The sequence below is a fragment of the Mytilus californianus genome, unplaced genomic scaffold (genome assembly GCF_021869535.1).
Source record: "Mytilus californianus isolate M0D057914Y unplaced genomic scaffold, xbMytCali1.0.p SCAF_4, whole genome shotgun sequence".
NCBI classification, from domain to species: domain Eukaryota; kingdom Metazoa; phylum Mollusca; class Bivalvia; order Mytilida; family Mytilidae; genus Mytilus; species Mytilus californianus.
In genome coordinates, this window is record NW_026262690.1 from 36,953,290 (window position 1) to 36,969,530 (window position 16,241).

General features: G+C 32.6%; 1 long non-coding RNA gene across 1 annotated transcript; it reads left to right on the top strand.

Annotated features, from left to right (window-relative positions):
• Positions 1–10,857: 10,857 nt before the first annotated feature.
• On the top strand, positions 10,858–15,355 carry LOC127737987 (uncharacterized). Its single transcript, XR_007999906.1, has 3 exons — positions 10,858–11,252; positions 12,004–12,167; positions 14,012–15,355. It is a non-coding gene; the product is annotated as an uncharacterized LOC127737987 (long non-coding RNA).
• The last annotated feature ends 886 nt before the right edge of the window (positions 15,356–16,241 follow it).

Below are 16,241 nucleotides of genomic sequence, written 5' to 3' on the forward strand. Positions count from 1 at the left end.
ATACGGCTAATTCTTAGGACTACAGTTTTTAAGCTTTAACTTCAAGTATGTACCTGGTGTTGGTACATATACTTAAGGTGCACATGTTGTCAATATTTTGGTTTGTTTTTTCAAAAAATGACCGGTTGCTGAATTTAGCATTTTGATAATATATAAAGCCACGCAGAGTACAGAGTCAGGCTTACTCCTCCTACTTGTGACAATTTCAAGCTTGAACTTTTATATTGTGCCGATACTTATATAGAGGGTGAACATATATTCTCAGCATTTTTTTGGTATAATTGTCCACGAATGACAGAATGTTGAACTTTGTCTTTTTAAGTAAAATTTGGCATACAGTTTGCAAGATTTGTTCGACTAACACACACAACTCACACGTTTACACCATACAGAGTAAACTATGTTTAGAATGTGTATTTATTAGGATATTTTCTTTATAATTTTACAAGTAACAGAATGTTTCGGACATAAGGGGGATATCCCCAAACCACTTGGTCCTACCGTTTTTTTTTCCTTAGTTCTCAAATGGAAGCAGTATAACAATAAATTCGTGAAGAATTCCACGGAACCATGTGTCTCACCTGAGATTGCTGCTGTCATTGTAAAAGTGTAATGTTGACTGTAAAACGTCGATTTATCGGTAAAAAACAAAATAAAAAAAAATGTTTTTCTGTACATGCTTTATCTCGATATAGAAGATTAACTCCTATACAAGTTTTATAACAATTCATGGAGGTTTACAAATTTATCATGACAAAATAGTTTAATTTGGTAATATTTAATGCAACTAAAACTTATATAAAAATAAGAGGATGTGGTATGATTGCCAATGAGACAACTCTCCACCACATACCAAATGACGTAACAGTTAACAACTATATGTCACTGTATGGTCTTCAACAATGAGCAAAACCCATACCGCATAGTAAGCTCTAACAGGTCCAGAAATGACAAATGTAAAAAGAATTCAAACGAGTAACCTAACGATCTAAATGATGAAGACGCCGACGACGGAATATAGGTTTGTTGTGTCTCACTTCCGCGACATAAATATCGCAGGCTGGACACATACTTTATTGTCAACCAATGAGACACTTTAAATCAACTCACACTAAAGTTACAGGGAAATTGGGGGTCGGACTAAGCGACAAAGCATCGGTTCTATAAAATAAGATCTCTCCGATTTTTTTTAGCGTGTATTATCATTTGAACATATACGAATATCAATCTTTTAATATATATTTTTATAAATTCCATTTTCTGATATACCTCGCACTAAATTGAAAAAAAAAAACTTTTTGGAATACCACAGGTGACGACGAATATGTTCCAGTTGTCGTAACCACAATCCCGTCCTCTTTTCCTCGAATGTGACCTACCGAATTAGACCAAATCACTGCATAGGTTTGTACTTTCACGAATAACACGACGGGTGCCACACGTTGAGTAGGATCTGCTTACTCTTTCGGAGCACCCGAGATCACCCCAGGATTTTGATGTATTTATATTGCCCAGTCATACCGATCTATAGAGTTAAGCCAATTGCATCTGATTTTTACAGCTTATTCTTGTGTTGTGCTGTTACACTATTCACCCATGGTAGAGTTAGGGTTTAGCGCTCACAGACATGTTTAACTCCGCCACGTGCACATTCTTTATGTGCCTGTCCCAAGTCAGGAGCCAGTAATCCAATGGTTGTCGTTGTTTCATGTGTTTCATATTTGTTTTTCGTAAGTTGTTTAGTTATTAGTTACGGGTGCCTATAATTGCTTACATCCACTGCATTAAAACTCTGGTGGATAGTTGTCTCATTGGCAATCACACCACATCTAACTTTATTTCGATTTTTATGTGGTGTTTTGTATACTGTAACATTGTTTATCTTTTGTACGCATACCCCTTAACCCTTTTTTCGGAAGCCCTTGATCCGCGATAGAAAATTTAAATTACGAACTCATATTAGATAACTCCAATTCCAACTCGAAATCTTAATCTAAATGAGACTCAAAATCGAAGTCTAACTCGAACTCTACCTCAAAAGATACCTCAACTGACTCGAAGTTCAACTCGAAACTCAATGCTTACTCGAACTTTAATTCTATTTATGACTTGAAGTTTAAATCGAAAACTACCTCGAAGTTTAATTCGAACAGTAACCCGAACTTTAATTTGAACTCTAACTCGATAGATTGCCACACTCATCCGAGGCAAATAACACATGGAAATCGGTTTAAAAAATAGAACTAGTTTTTCCCAAATAGTCACGTGGTTTTACCTCATCAAGTAATGTGATAACCACATCAAAGAATGACAGAACCACATCAAAAACTGGAACGAACACATCGTGCAGTGAAAAATCGTCAAATTTTGAAACATCATTATGTAATTTTAAAGCCATATAAGGAATTGGCAAATCATCATTACGAAATAGCAAAACCACATCATGTAATGAAACAACTACATGACGTTAAGCCACATACACATCAAGTAACGTTAAAACCACATTGCCTAATAACACAACCACATTAAATAATGATGAAACCACATCGAGTAATGACAAAACCATATCAAGTCCATACGAAACCATATCATGTAATATCGAGTATTCCATATTGAGTAATATCAAAACATCATTACGTAATGTCAAATCCATATTATGTAAAGACAAAATATCATAAGTAATAATAATACAACATAACGTAATATCAGAGTACCACATAAGACTATGCAGGGCCGTTCGGGTCATAATTCAGTTTGTTACACGTACGCTAGAGGTAAAATTGTACAAGTGTTACGTGTACGTGAACGACCTGTTTCGCGTAACAAAAGGAATTATGACCCGAACGGCCCTTCATATAAGACAGCTGTGGCGTTCCATACGTATGAGTCGGAAGCAGGACAAATCGCCCCACTGGCAAATCGCCCCACACCTAATCGCCCCACTTTAAAAAAAATCGCCCCACTTGTGAAAAGGGTTAAATCCCGTTAATATTACTCCTGCCAACTCTCCCCACTTAATGAAAAACGGTAAAATCTAGATGAATATATAATTTTCATGTCTGCCAACTCGCCCCACTTAAATGAAAACTAATCTACACAGAATACAAAAAAAAACGAAAATTTATTTAATTATTATTATTGAAATTAAATGATGTTTCACTTTCTGAAATTATAGTTCTAAATATAATTTTCGTATTATTGGAGAATAACTTTATTGGTGTAAGCTTAGTTATTTGCATAACAATTGAAAAGAACCCTGTTAATTGTATCGGGTTAAAATTGTTAAATCTGTGTAGAAGCACTGGTCTACGTATTTTGAACGGTCGGCATAAGGATGGCTTAGCTAATGACTATACATTTTGTGTTCCCGGGGAATGAGTGTTGTGGACTACTTATTGGCTCCATATGACTTTTTACACATTATAGACCAGTTTATTGTTTGTAACTTCACTTCTTTTAGTGACCACGCGCCTTTACATGTTCGCTTGCGGTGCATACTGCACGATTCACAAGAGCCCGAGCGTAATAGTGATACGTCAAACAACTCATATAATAGTTACCGATGGAAGGAAGAGTTAAAAGATCAGTGTTATGAGTCTTTAACTTTAAACAGTGGTTCACTTAGCCAGATAGTATTTTCTGATATTGAAAAATCCCAAGATGGTATTGACAATTATGTTGAATCGTTTACTTCCAATTTGATGGGCATTATTTCACCATTCTTTTGTAACTCACATAATTCAAATAATACTTGTGACCGTACCCGTAGTAAGACGACCCGATATAAAGATGACAAACCATGGTTTAACTACGAGTGCAAAAAAACTTCGATCTATCTATATTAGTTCTTTGTATACATTTAATAGAGACAAAAATGTTGAAAATCATCAAATATTAATTATGTCTAAAAGACAATACAAGCGTTTAGAAAATAAACTAAAACGAAAATATAAGCGTCAAGAGGGTGATATGATAGCTACATTGCGTAAAAGCGACCCAAAGAAATATTATAAACTGTTTCAAAAGAAGAGAGCCAAAACTTCTGATGTGTCACTTTCAGAATTCTTCGAACATTTTAGAAATTTGGTCACAAATGATGGTATTAATGTGACAGTCGATACTCCAGAGACCGTTTCCGACATAACATATGATGAACTTGATCAAACTATTACACAAGATGAAATTTTGAAGTGTATTTCTAACCTTAAACGTGGTAAACGTCATGGTATTGATGGTACATTTAACGAGTTATTCATTGAATTTAAGGATATTCTGCTACCATTCCTAGAGGAAATATTCAATAAGATATTAGCATCAGGACATTTTCCGAAATCTTGGGCACTCGCAGTGTTAATTCCTGTTTTAAAAAAAGGCGACTCGTCCGATCCAGCGAACTATCGTGGAATCAGTTTAGTCAGTAATTTAGCGAAACTGTTTACATCTATTATAAATTCAAGACTAATAAAATGGTCTGAGAATAATGATATTATTACAGATGCGCAATTTGGATTTCGCCCGGGTAGCAGCACTGTTGATGCAATTTATTCTTTGTTGACACTCGTTCAGAAAGCACTTTTCAAGAAAAAACGTTTGTATTGCTGTTTCGTTGACTACAAACAGGCATTTGACTCCGTAACCAGACTTAACTTATGGTTGAAACTATCAAGAGTTGGTATAACAGGCAAATTACTGTCTGTTTTAAAATCAATGTATTCTACAGTAAAAGTATGTGTGAAAGTTGATGGTTTTTATTCTGAGCAATTTACAAGTTCAGTTGGTCTTATGCAAGGGGAAGTTCTTTCTCCTATACTATTTTCGTTATATGTAAATGACTTTGAAATGGAATTTCTACGTAATAGTAATATACCATATGAAGTGCAAGACTTGTCATTGTTTTTACTTATGTATGCTGCTGATATGATTTTATTTTCTGATTCAGTTATTGGCTTGCAAGATATGTTAGACACATTATTATTATTATATACTTGTAAATGGGGTTTGACTGTAAATATTGCCAAAACAAAAATTATGGTATTTAGAAACGGAGGTTTTGTAAAAGACGAAGAAATTTGGTATTATGATGGCAATACTATTGACATAGTGGATGAATTTTGTTACCTTGGTGTACTGTTAAATTTTAACGGTAAATTTGTTAAAGGGAAACTTCGCAAAAAAATGAAAAATTGATATTATGTCCTTTCTGTATAAAAAAGCTCAAATTCATAAATATTAAAGTTTTATTCTGCTAGATAAGAGATCACCATCGATTTTAAATTAAGAGTATCAATTCTCTGCGTGCGGCCATTTTGACATCTTCTCGGTTTAGAAACCACGATATATCTATAAACCACAAAGGACCAAAACCAACAGTAACCTAATGTAGTCGTAATTGCGTGTCGATATCTTGTCAATCGTACGGTTGTTTTATCCGGCTAACAAACTTGATACGGAAAATGTAATTATTTTTTAAATAACCATGGTCTGTCGTTTTTAAACTGTTTATATGGGAATTAGTTAAAAAGTCAAAGTTCAAATTCATAAATAAGTGTTCCGTGTAAAATTGTTTTCGAAAATCTAATTTGTTCATAATTTTTTTATGTAATAAACTTATTTAAATAAATTTTGGACCTTCCCTTATCTGATCACCAGCATGGCTAAAGGTATTACTCCCAAAGGTATTGTGAGGTGACACGTCCAGGTATTCAAGCGATTTCCTGTCGGGCTTGCAAGTTCATGCATCATTTCACTTCTGAGGGTATTGATCAGTGTACACGGCCGATAACTTGTAACTTTCCATTTTGAACTATTAGGTGTATAATATACATCTCTGTCTTGCGTGTCCGATAGTGATATACTAGTCATAACTAAACTCATACGCTTATTTATAAATAACATTTCTGGTGTAAAGAATATTATTTATGAAAATCTAAATATTTCCAAAAAAAGATTTGATAAAATCAAAATCTATTTACATATTTTTTCCAAGGGTAAATTGGGGAAAATGTAAGTATATACTCGTTGTCAATAATGAAGGACATTTTGAAACATACAAGAAATATTGATTTAACAAAAATGTACGCACTTGTCGATCATTGGTTTATACGCCTGGATAGAAAGTTACGGAACTATAGATAGTCGCAATTTAAAATATATACATGTATATTGAATATAAGAAAGAAACATACATTTTGTTTAAATTGGGGTAAAAAATTTGTAAATAGTCCACGTATGCGAACAGTATGTAATCATCGGATGTCGATGGAATATTGTATACCAAAAGAAGAAGAAGAAGAATCAATTAGATTGTTCTCGAACAGTTGAAGAAATTCGTCATCATCACAATTGTTGGGTATAATGTATAATAATGTGAACATGGTTCTGAAAGTACCTTATGCCAAATTTCCTGTTCCGACATGCATGTAATATATATGCCACTGGACGTGCACTAATGATCCCCAAAAAGTCTATTTGAAGAAATAAAGAAACTTCACTTCGGATAGACTGATAGTAGTTGTACAAAAATGTATTAACGAATATCGTATTAACGTCTGAACAGCTAGAGGGTTGATTAATTTATTACGTTAGATTGTTGGTGAATAAGCCATTCCCAATATTGCACTTATGCATAAAATATTAAATAAGAGTAACATGAGAAAAAACATAAATACGAAAAGTCGCATATCTGGTAAAAAAAGTCTCACTATCTATAGGATTTCACGTACAATTGTCATTCTTAATAGAAATAACGGACAGTCATTATAATACATGAATGACGGTACGCTTTGATAAAAAGGGGTGCCGCATATTATTCATCATCAATCTATTTTTTTCAAGTTTATACTTTCCTGTTATTCTTATCAGTTAACGCAGAGACATGTCACTTTGCATCTCTCGTTAACAACATCAACTATATAAATATCTGAATCTGATGTGACTTACCGTTCATCTCTTGCTTTTTTTTTTCCTCTTTTTTTTTTTTATTTGGGCATGCAGGAACATTAACATTGTTAGATATACTTATGGTTCCCAGGTTGTTGACTCCTCTAAAATCGTGAATTGTCATGCTTCACAATCATCAGAATTTTCTTTGCATTGGTACATTCTGTATCGGTAGTGATTAACCATGACATTTCCGGATATAACAGAGCTACTTGTATATTACCTGTATGAGGTTAGGTGTCGTCCTTTGAGGTCTTACGTATACAGTTTCACATTTATAGTGGTTTCTGATATAACAAGGTTTTATGACATTAATTCACACTTCTGCATGTTCAGTATACCACATTTTTATCTTATTTTCAGACCGAAAGGGGATGTGAATATTTTTCAGGAAAAATATTCAGTATCAAAGTATCAAATTAATTTCGGGATTTTTTTCTTTCTTGGTATTAAATAACAGATATAAAGCACATTGAAAATTTATTCCGCCGGTCTGTCTCCATTCAAAAATAGGGAAAGTTGACATTAAATTGGTTCTGTCTTTTTTTTTAAACATCGTTGGTCAAATAGCTAAAGTATTATACGTTGTGAGACTTTTAATAAGGACATTCCCGATTATGTATAATTTTTTTTTATGTTTTTCACACCTGAAAAGAATATTTGTTCGTAATTATTCGATTCCATTCCAAGAAGGACCTTAAATTTCCTGTCAAATTTTTAAACATCTTTTTTTTAAATAGCTGAAGTATTTATGAGTTGTGAGATTTAAAATATTTTGATGAGAACATTAATTCCTGAATATGTAAATAAAGATCGCTTTGGATGGACCAAATTATATAATTGCAATTGGTAATGATCTATTTCAAATATTCAAGGTTACCGATTCTAATTTGAAATAGTACAATTTTTAGTTCACACACTCGTGTTTAGAAGGCTATTATTATTTATAAGTTTATTCAATTAAATTAATTCAGTATTTCATGGTTACAAAAATAGTCAGCGGTCATAATTCATTTAAAACTGAGCTTACGCAAAATATAAAAATATACAACGGCTATCCAGTTATTGTGCCACCTTATTACTCCCCTAAATTAATTTTAATTCTTTTTTATATTTTCTGTGTCTAAAAACATCACTCCCGTTTATCATTCATACGAAATGTTGTTCACACCTGGAACGGTGAATTGTGACGGCTAAAATTCACTGAGTGAAGACAGAGACATATGTCTCTGGTGAAGATCAAAAGATTAGAATTCCAGAATGCTAATCTTTTAATTACCTTGAGTTTAACCACGCATTCAACATTCACTAAGTGTCACAGAACAATACACATAGTATTTACACAGTACAAGCAGGAAATGTTTGCTAGACTGAAGCAAAAAGGTCAGAATACAAACATGTATTTTTAATACACTATCAATCATGTCAGTTTCATATGTTTGTTTAAGGTATTTGTCGGAAAAAAAATCATAAAAATTTTCTATTGTATGATTTACTTTTATTACTAAAATTCGTATCAAAAATCCTTAAAACATAAATCCTACAATTTAATTTTAAAAGTTGCACGGCTATCACTTTACTTTCTTTATTTTTAGTTGGTTAATAGCTACACCAAAAGTCGTCGATGCGCTTTAAATCGCGTTATTAGATGGTTAACGAACAAGACTTAAATGAGATTAATTCAACTCCCGGCATGCAAAAAGACTTAAACTACGTCACAGAAGTCAGGAAGTTCGAATAGATAAAATTAATAATTCCCAATTTTCTTCTTTATTAGTTTTCATATCCAAATAAAACTTGGTGAATATGTTTTTGATGGTATTATGAACATAATAAGATGATAAGTGAAAAATCGCGAATTTTCCCTTTAAAGCTCAAAAACATTTAGCTGAGCAAAGTAGAAAAGCTGTTTTTGGTTTAAAGTCGAAGGTTTCGTCATTGTATTTGAATGTTTTTACATATTTGAATTTATTTGATACTTACATTAGCAGTATTTTATGTTATGGTTGTGAAATATGGGGCTTCCATAAAGCTCCAAATATTGAAAAAATACAACTTGATTTTTGCAAAAACATATTAGGTGTCAAACAATGTACAACAAATGTTATGGTTTATTTTGAATTGGGTAGATATCCTTTGATATATTTTAGAATGTACAAAATAGTGAAGTACTGGTTAAAATTGTTATCCACAAGCAACTGTATTCTTAAAAACTGCTACAGGGAACAACTGTATAATTTCTGTAATATTAGAAGCAGTTGGATTTATCAACTACAACAATTATTATTTAACTTAGGTTTAAATGAGATCTGGTATAACCAAGACAATTTGATTATTGATACAAATTTATTATTATTTGTAAAAACAAGGATATATGATCAAGCAAAACAGACTTTGAATGATCAACTGAACGTTTCATCAAAGTGTTATTTATATAAATATATTGTCAATAATGTATGTTTACAGAATTATCTAACCAAACATATGAATTTTAGAGTGTATTTAACTCGCCTTAGATTGTCATTCTTAATTATTCTTTTATATTATTATTATTATTTAAAAATATATTATTTGAATATTTATTATTATGTTATTTATTTTATTATTATTATTATTATTATTATTATTATTATTATTATTATTATTATTATTATTATTATTATTATTATTATTATTATTATTATTATTATCACTGACCACGTCAGACAATAAATCAAGTTTAATTGTCAATGAGATAAAAAGCAATGTGCTATAATTGTCCATGAGACACAAAGCAATGTGCTATAATTGTCAATGAGACATAAAGCCGATTAGATCAGTTACTTGATATTGATTTGTAAATTAATCATAATTAATGTAAATTTGAATATGTCACAGACTTAATTTTTATAATTTATTCTTCAGTTTTCCTACAACAGATGGGGTGATGTATTCACTTTCTGTCGCAACATCATGGCTTTACCACTATTACCAGCTAGTCACATCGATTCAACATTTAGAGAGCTGACCAGCCATGTAACTGACCCAGTTCTGCAGAAGTTCGTCAGTTATGTCCACAAAACATGGATCACCAGCGCCTTCTCTTTATTTAAACAAAAAGAAAAGAATTACAAAAGATGTTTATCTAAGGTTTTCATGTGTATTGATTTTATTTATAAGTGGCAGGAACATACACAACGGGATAGCATTTTTTTCCATAAGTGGGGCGAGTTGTCATTACTAAATTCATCGTGGTTTATCTATTTGTCATGAGTGGGGCGAGTTGGCAGACCTTATTTCAGCGGGATTTTAACCCTTTTCATGAGTGGGGCAAGTTATCCAACCTATTTTCAATGGGGTTTTACCCTTTTCATAAGTGGGGCGAGTTGGTAAACAAGAGTGGGGCGATTTTTTAGGAAGTGGGGCGAGTTGGTGAAAAAGTGGGGCGATTGCCAGTGGGGCGATTTGTCATGGATTCGTATGAGTCTTGTGCTAACCAAAACTTTCAGGTATTATGACTAAATGAATGGAGATTACATTTGATAAAGTATGTTCGTAAATTACACGCCAAAGCTGTCTTATGTTCATTTTCATTATTTACATCGTTTCATTATACAGACAATTGTAAATTGAAAACCTCTCTCGGGCGTCTTATATTGACCAAAGCTGTTTCTCTACAGTAAAAGAGGAAAGACCAACAAATGAAAACACCGTAAAAGATCAGCATGAGGTGGTATGAATGGCTGTCATACAAGCTTGCGAGATTTTTTTTTTGCGTTGAAATATGGTTTTATTTAGCAAGTTTCCTATTCATTTGAATATGAATAAAAGAAAACGTAAAATTCATAAATAAAAAGGACTAAATACCTTATTTTTTATTTGTAACCTGAAGTCATGCATGGCACACATTACTGGACGTTTGTTTCGCGGATTCATGACGTCAGTTAAAAATAGCTGACAAACATAATGTGAGCATTAACAGACAAAATCATGAGGTTAACAAGACGATGAAAATCTATGACTGATAAAATACTGCTGCTAACATTTCTCGGTATTGGAACTTGCATTGTTGGAATGTCCCTAATGAAGAAGTTGTTCCGTCGAAAAAAGATGAAACATTCACATCTGAACGAAAGTGTGGCGACTGCAACTTTGAAGGAAGTATCTACTGACAGTTTACTCGATTCTGAAACAGACCAATCAGAGATAAATGAAGAGAAAGAAAGCGAAGTGATTAAATCAACGTCTTCGTCATCATCAAACTCTGATGCGTCTATAAATCAAAATGTTAGGAAAACCAGGCGAAAGTTGAACTCTGCTCTCAGGAAATACAGGTATAAATAATATATTATACACGTATTGATAACTTGGCGTATGTTCGAATGCTCTTGGTCAACGATGAAATGCCGCCTGTTCCCATATAGAGCTGCAATAAACTATCCTTAACCCTAAACCTCACCCTGACCAATACCTAACCTAACACTAGCCCTTCATTTACCTTAGTAGTCCCAGCCCATATAGCTATAATAAGTTAACCCTACCCTTACCCATACCTTACCGCAAAGCTAAGTCTTGCTCTAATTTCTAAAATCTTACTCTACCCTAGAGAAAAAACATAACAGTTAATGAACCCTTATCTTAAGTATGATATCTGATAGATTCAATAAATCGGAATCAAAGTGAACGATATCATATGGCTTTATATTGTGACGACCCTTAGGGAGCTACCATTTGGTTTTTTTTTGGGGGGGGGGGGGGGGGGGGGGCTAGGATGAAATTTGAAAAAAAAGGCAGGACAGGAGTTTTGAGTAAAAAAAAAGGCAGGATGAGCAACTTGGCCCAAAAAAAAAGGCAGGATGACAATTTATGTAAAAAAAAGTCAGGATAAACTAATAAAAAAAAGACAGGACCGAATAGTGAAAAATAAAAAGGCAGGACAGAGATTACAACTAGAAAAAATGCAGGACAAAGATTTTCATCTTAGCCCCCCCCCCCCCCCCCCTAAATAATAAATGGAAGTTCCCTTAAATTCACGGTAAGTAAATTCAATATAACAAGCCCCAGCTAAAAAATCTTTCATTTCAGAAGAACAGAAACGAAATTACGACGAAAAAAGAATGAAATAGTACAAATGGAAAGTGAAATAGAAAATCTCGTGCAGGCTGTGAAGAACAATGAAGTCAGTATGGAATCTCTACATGAAGAATTTAATAGCAAAAAGTTGGAAATGTTAGCCATTACGTCATTCAGTAAGTGATTTTGTGACATAAAATAGTATCCCCCATGTAATATTGTCCGTCGGACAAAATTTCATATAAAATATTGTCTGCGGACACTATTTCATAATGAATTACTGCCCAGGACAATATTTCATTATGAGATATGTCCTTGTCCATGAAATTTTGTCACCTCCTTCTGGACAATATTTCACTGTGAAATCCTTGCCATGGAAATGTGAGCATTTCTGGAATTTTTTTAAATATTTTTCATGAAAGGTATGTGTATAACCATAAATTGCTGCATAAACTTATCATGCAGGTTTTATTGTTATTATCAACCAAATAAAACACTTTGATGATAGCATTACCAAAGGTACTAAATGTTTATAACCTCCCTTTCATGAGACAAAATTTCATGACAATCCATCTATGAAATATTGTCTCAATATTCACAATATATAACCTTGGATAATCTCAATTTAACAAGACAAAATTTCATACTTCTTTTTTTTATGAAATTTTATATGGACAAAATTTTATATCGAAATTTTTCATTTCCTGGACATTTATTATTTCATAGATGGGGACAAAATTTCATGATACAAAGTCATGAAATATTGTCTTGGGGACAATGTTTCATAGAACACTATTTTGCTTTACAATTTCATCAAGTATTCGTTGGCTTTTTACATCAAATGACCGTGAGGGCATTCCGGTGTATTGTTGCCACAGACATTTCTACCCACGTGACTTTCATTTTTAACTGACAACCTAACATTCCTTATCGCTTGTTATATATAAATGATATGAAAATGCTTTGTCGTGAGAAATATATATATCAATAACAAATCAAGAATACCGAAAATTTGTGTTAACTGGCGCATGCAGAAGAATATCCCAAGAACGTTTTGCGGGAAAATATGAATGCCTACTCAAATCCAATCTACTAGTATTAGAAAATTTAAAAATCAAATTATTACAGAAGAGTGTCCACCATGCACTTGCACTGCACTATTATAAGAATAGTAGAATAGAATGATATACAAATGGATGAAAATTATATAACGTTATACATGTAACTGTTATATACAAATATTAATATAATATATAACAACAAACCAGAGTATACTGATTTGTATCACTACAATATAATAGTTATTACGGTGAGGTTGAATTCCCTGTCATTTATTCATCATCCACGCACGAACTTGTCTCAGAAAAAATATATTTATGTACCTTATAAACCTCACTTTCAGGTATAGAGATGTGATTTTTTTTCTGAGACAAGTGCTTGTGACCATCCACAAGAACTTGCGGTCATCCGATGTTCAGTACTTCAGATTTCTATCATATTTACCATCATTTAATATGATCAGCCACACAACCGATATTTTTTTGTTTAATTTAAAACAATTTGAACGAAATACATATTCTATATCCACGTCTGCACGTGTTGCTTACAAGGTATGTATTTTAATCAGATTGAAGTCAAAATCAATTTTATCAAAGTGTCATGTAATTGCATTTTCTATTACCTCCCATAGATGAGTTTATTCAATACAATTTTATTGCGAAGATTTTTTAACTTCCAAACATTTTCTGGACTTGTACATTCAGTGTGTATAAAGCTAGAATATCGTAACGTTGATAGTCATAATCAAACATTAATGGTTGATAGTGGTGTTGCTTATTGGAAAAATATCATGCTGAGACTATTACGAACAATCTGAAAATAATGTATGTAAAGAACTAATGATTATGTGGTACGCAATTTGTTTTCTTTCTTGTGGTTTCAAAATAAATGTTAATCAATATTGTTCATTTCCTTAATCGGAAAAATAACTTTTGTATTGTTTTCCCAATGATTATTGTAGTTACACCTGAATCGGAAAGTGATATTAGGAAGAAAGAAGTTCTTTGCTATAAGCGGTACTCCAATATCAAGACGGTAGTAGACGCCAAAAGTGTACTGACAATGATCAGACAGAGACAGAAAGCATTAAAAACTTTGGAGATCCTTACTTTTAAGAAATTCTGGTCCATCGCACACAAAACAGACAAGACAGAAAACACTGCAGTTATTCGGAGTGGGATAGAAAACTGGTTTCGTCATTTTAGACACAATACATTTACTAGTGATTCAAGCCAAGAGAGCCAAAATAATACTCAAGAGGAAAAAGAAGAGACACATGCCGCAATTTTTGCAAACCCTACGTTTGTACCTTTAGTCGAAGCAACGATATGAATAAAAAAAGAAAGACTTCTCAAAGAAACTGAGTAATACACTTAATATTGTTTTTCCGATACTAAGGCAACAACCATTTGATAAATCTTGTAAATGTTGCAAGAAGAACCCATTCACTTAGGCGCGAAAATTATTTATCATCTTCCACAAAAAGTAGTAGTTGAACAATTTTGTTTTCTGTATGCAAATTTAAAACAATTGAAGTAATGGAGTAATGTAAACATTTAAAAATAATAATAATAGAATAAAAGGATAAGAAAATGTCTATCAGAAAAATCCATGACCATCTCTAAGAAATCAGTTTTCAATTTGGTAAACCCTGGTAACAACAAAATTTTCCATTTGTGATTTTTTCCTGATATATAAAATGGGTAGGGGTCCATACATAATCTGCAAAAGTTTGGTTGGTGTTACCGTTGCATTTTATATTAAGTGAATAGTGAAAATCACCAGTTTCCCCTCCCACAATAAAAAAAGTCGAAAACACCAGTAGGTGTACATTGTTGTTAGCACATTTTGTCGATAGAAATAACCATACCTGTTTACATATCTAGTAAAAACATATTTTGAAGTAAATCTGATATGTCATAGTTATATTTATGGCCTGAATGTAAATTAATGGTTGAAAATCAATGAACATGTCATAAATTTGGGTTAATCTCAGATTTAATTTTTCCAAACACAGCCAGAAAAAAATCTTTTAGTTAATTTTGCAAAAAAATGCTGTAACAGTTACCGTATATAGGCCTATAACTTTAAAATCACATACTTCCATGCAATTTGACAGTTTTTACAAAAATCTGTTAACTATTTGACTAACAGACATAAAAAGAAACAAGAACATTTTGAATTAAATTATTATTTTTTCCACAAACACTTCTATGTAAAGTTTTTCTTACTAGTATGTTTTGTGTGCGTAGTAAAAAATGTTTCATCTAAACTTTAACTACAGTAAAGTTTTTACGGAAAATCAGTGATATTAATTTTGGTATATTTTTTTCGTTCTAACAAGGTCAGAATATTCATTTCCAAAATCCTCCTCTCCCCTATAGCGATGGTATCGTTAGTGAGCAATAAATCACAGTTCACTTGTAAGTAAATGTGACAAACCTGATCAGACTTATCACCGGGATTGTACTTACATGAGCAACACGACAAATGCCTCATGTTGAGCAGGATCAACTTACCCTTCCGGAGCACCCGATATCACCAACGTTTTTTTGGGGGGTTCGTGTTGCTTAGTCTTCAGTTTTCTATGTTGTGTTGTGTATGCTGTTGTCTGTCTTTTAGTCGTTTTTCATATTTTGTTTCGGTTTTTATACATCCTTGGCTTTCAAATATTCGCTTTTGAGCGTTCCTGGTGAAGTTAAATCCAGAAAAGCGTTCCGGACGCGTGAAATTTATAACGTGTTGTTTTCATTTTTTTTTTCTTTGCCATTGTAATGTCAGTTTGTTTTCGACTTGAGTTTGAATATCCATTTGGTATCTGTCGCCTCCCTTTTAGTCCTGTGATTAGATTATATTGAGTTATTACGACATTATCCATAAATAAAACTGGTAAACACGGGGCACTGACTTTCATCATCCGCTTTAAGGGCATATGATACATTTTTGATCCCACGGTGATTTTTTTTCGAAAATTTGCATACAAGCTATCTTTCACCTTGTCAATTAAAATATGCAATAAAAAATATACCTTAACGTGCTTTAGAAATGAATGGGACGGAATTTTAGACCTTACTTAAACTTTCGGTTTCTTGGAAAGGAGTAGGCCCGGTAAGACCACTTTTTGGCCCTAAAATATAATATTTTAAAAATGTGTTTAAAAGGTAAACTTTTAGCTAATTATTGGAAAGTTG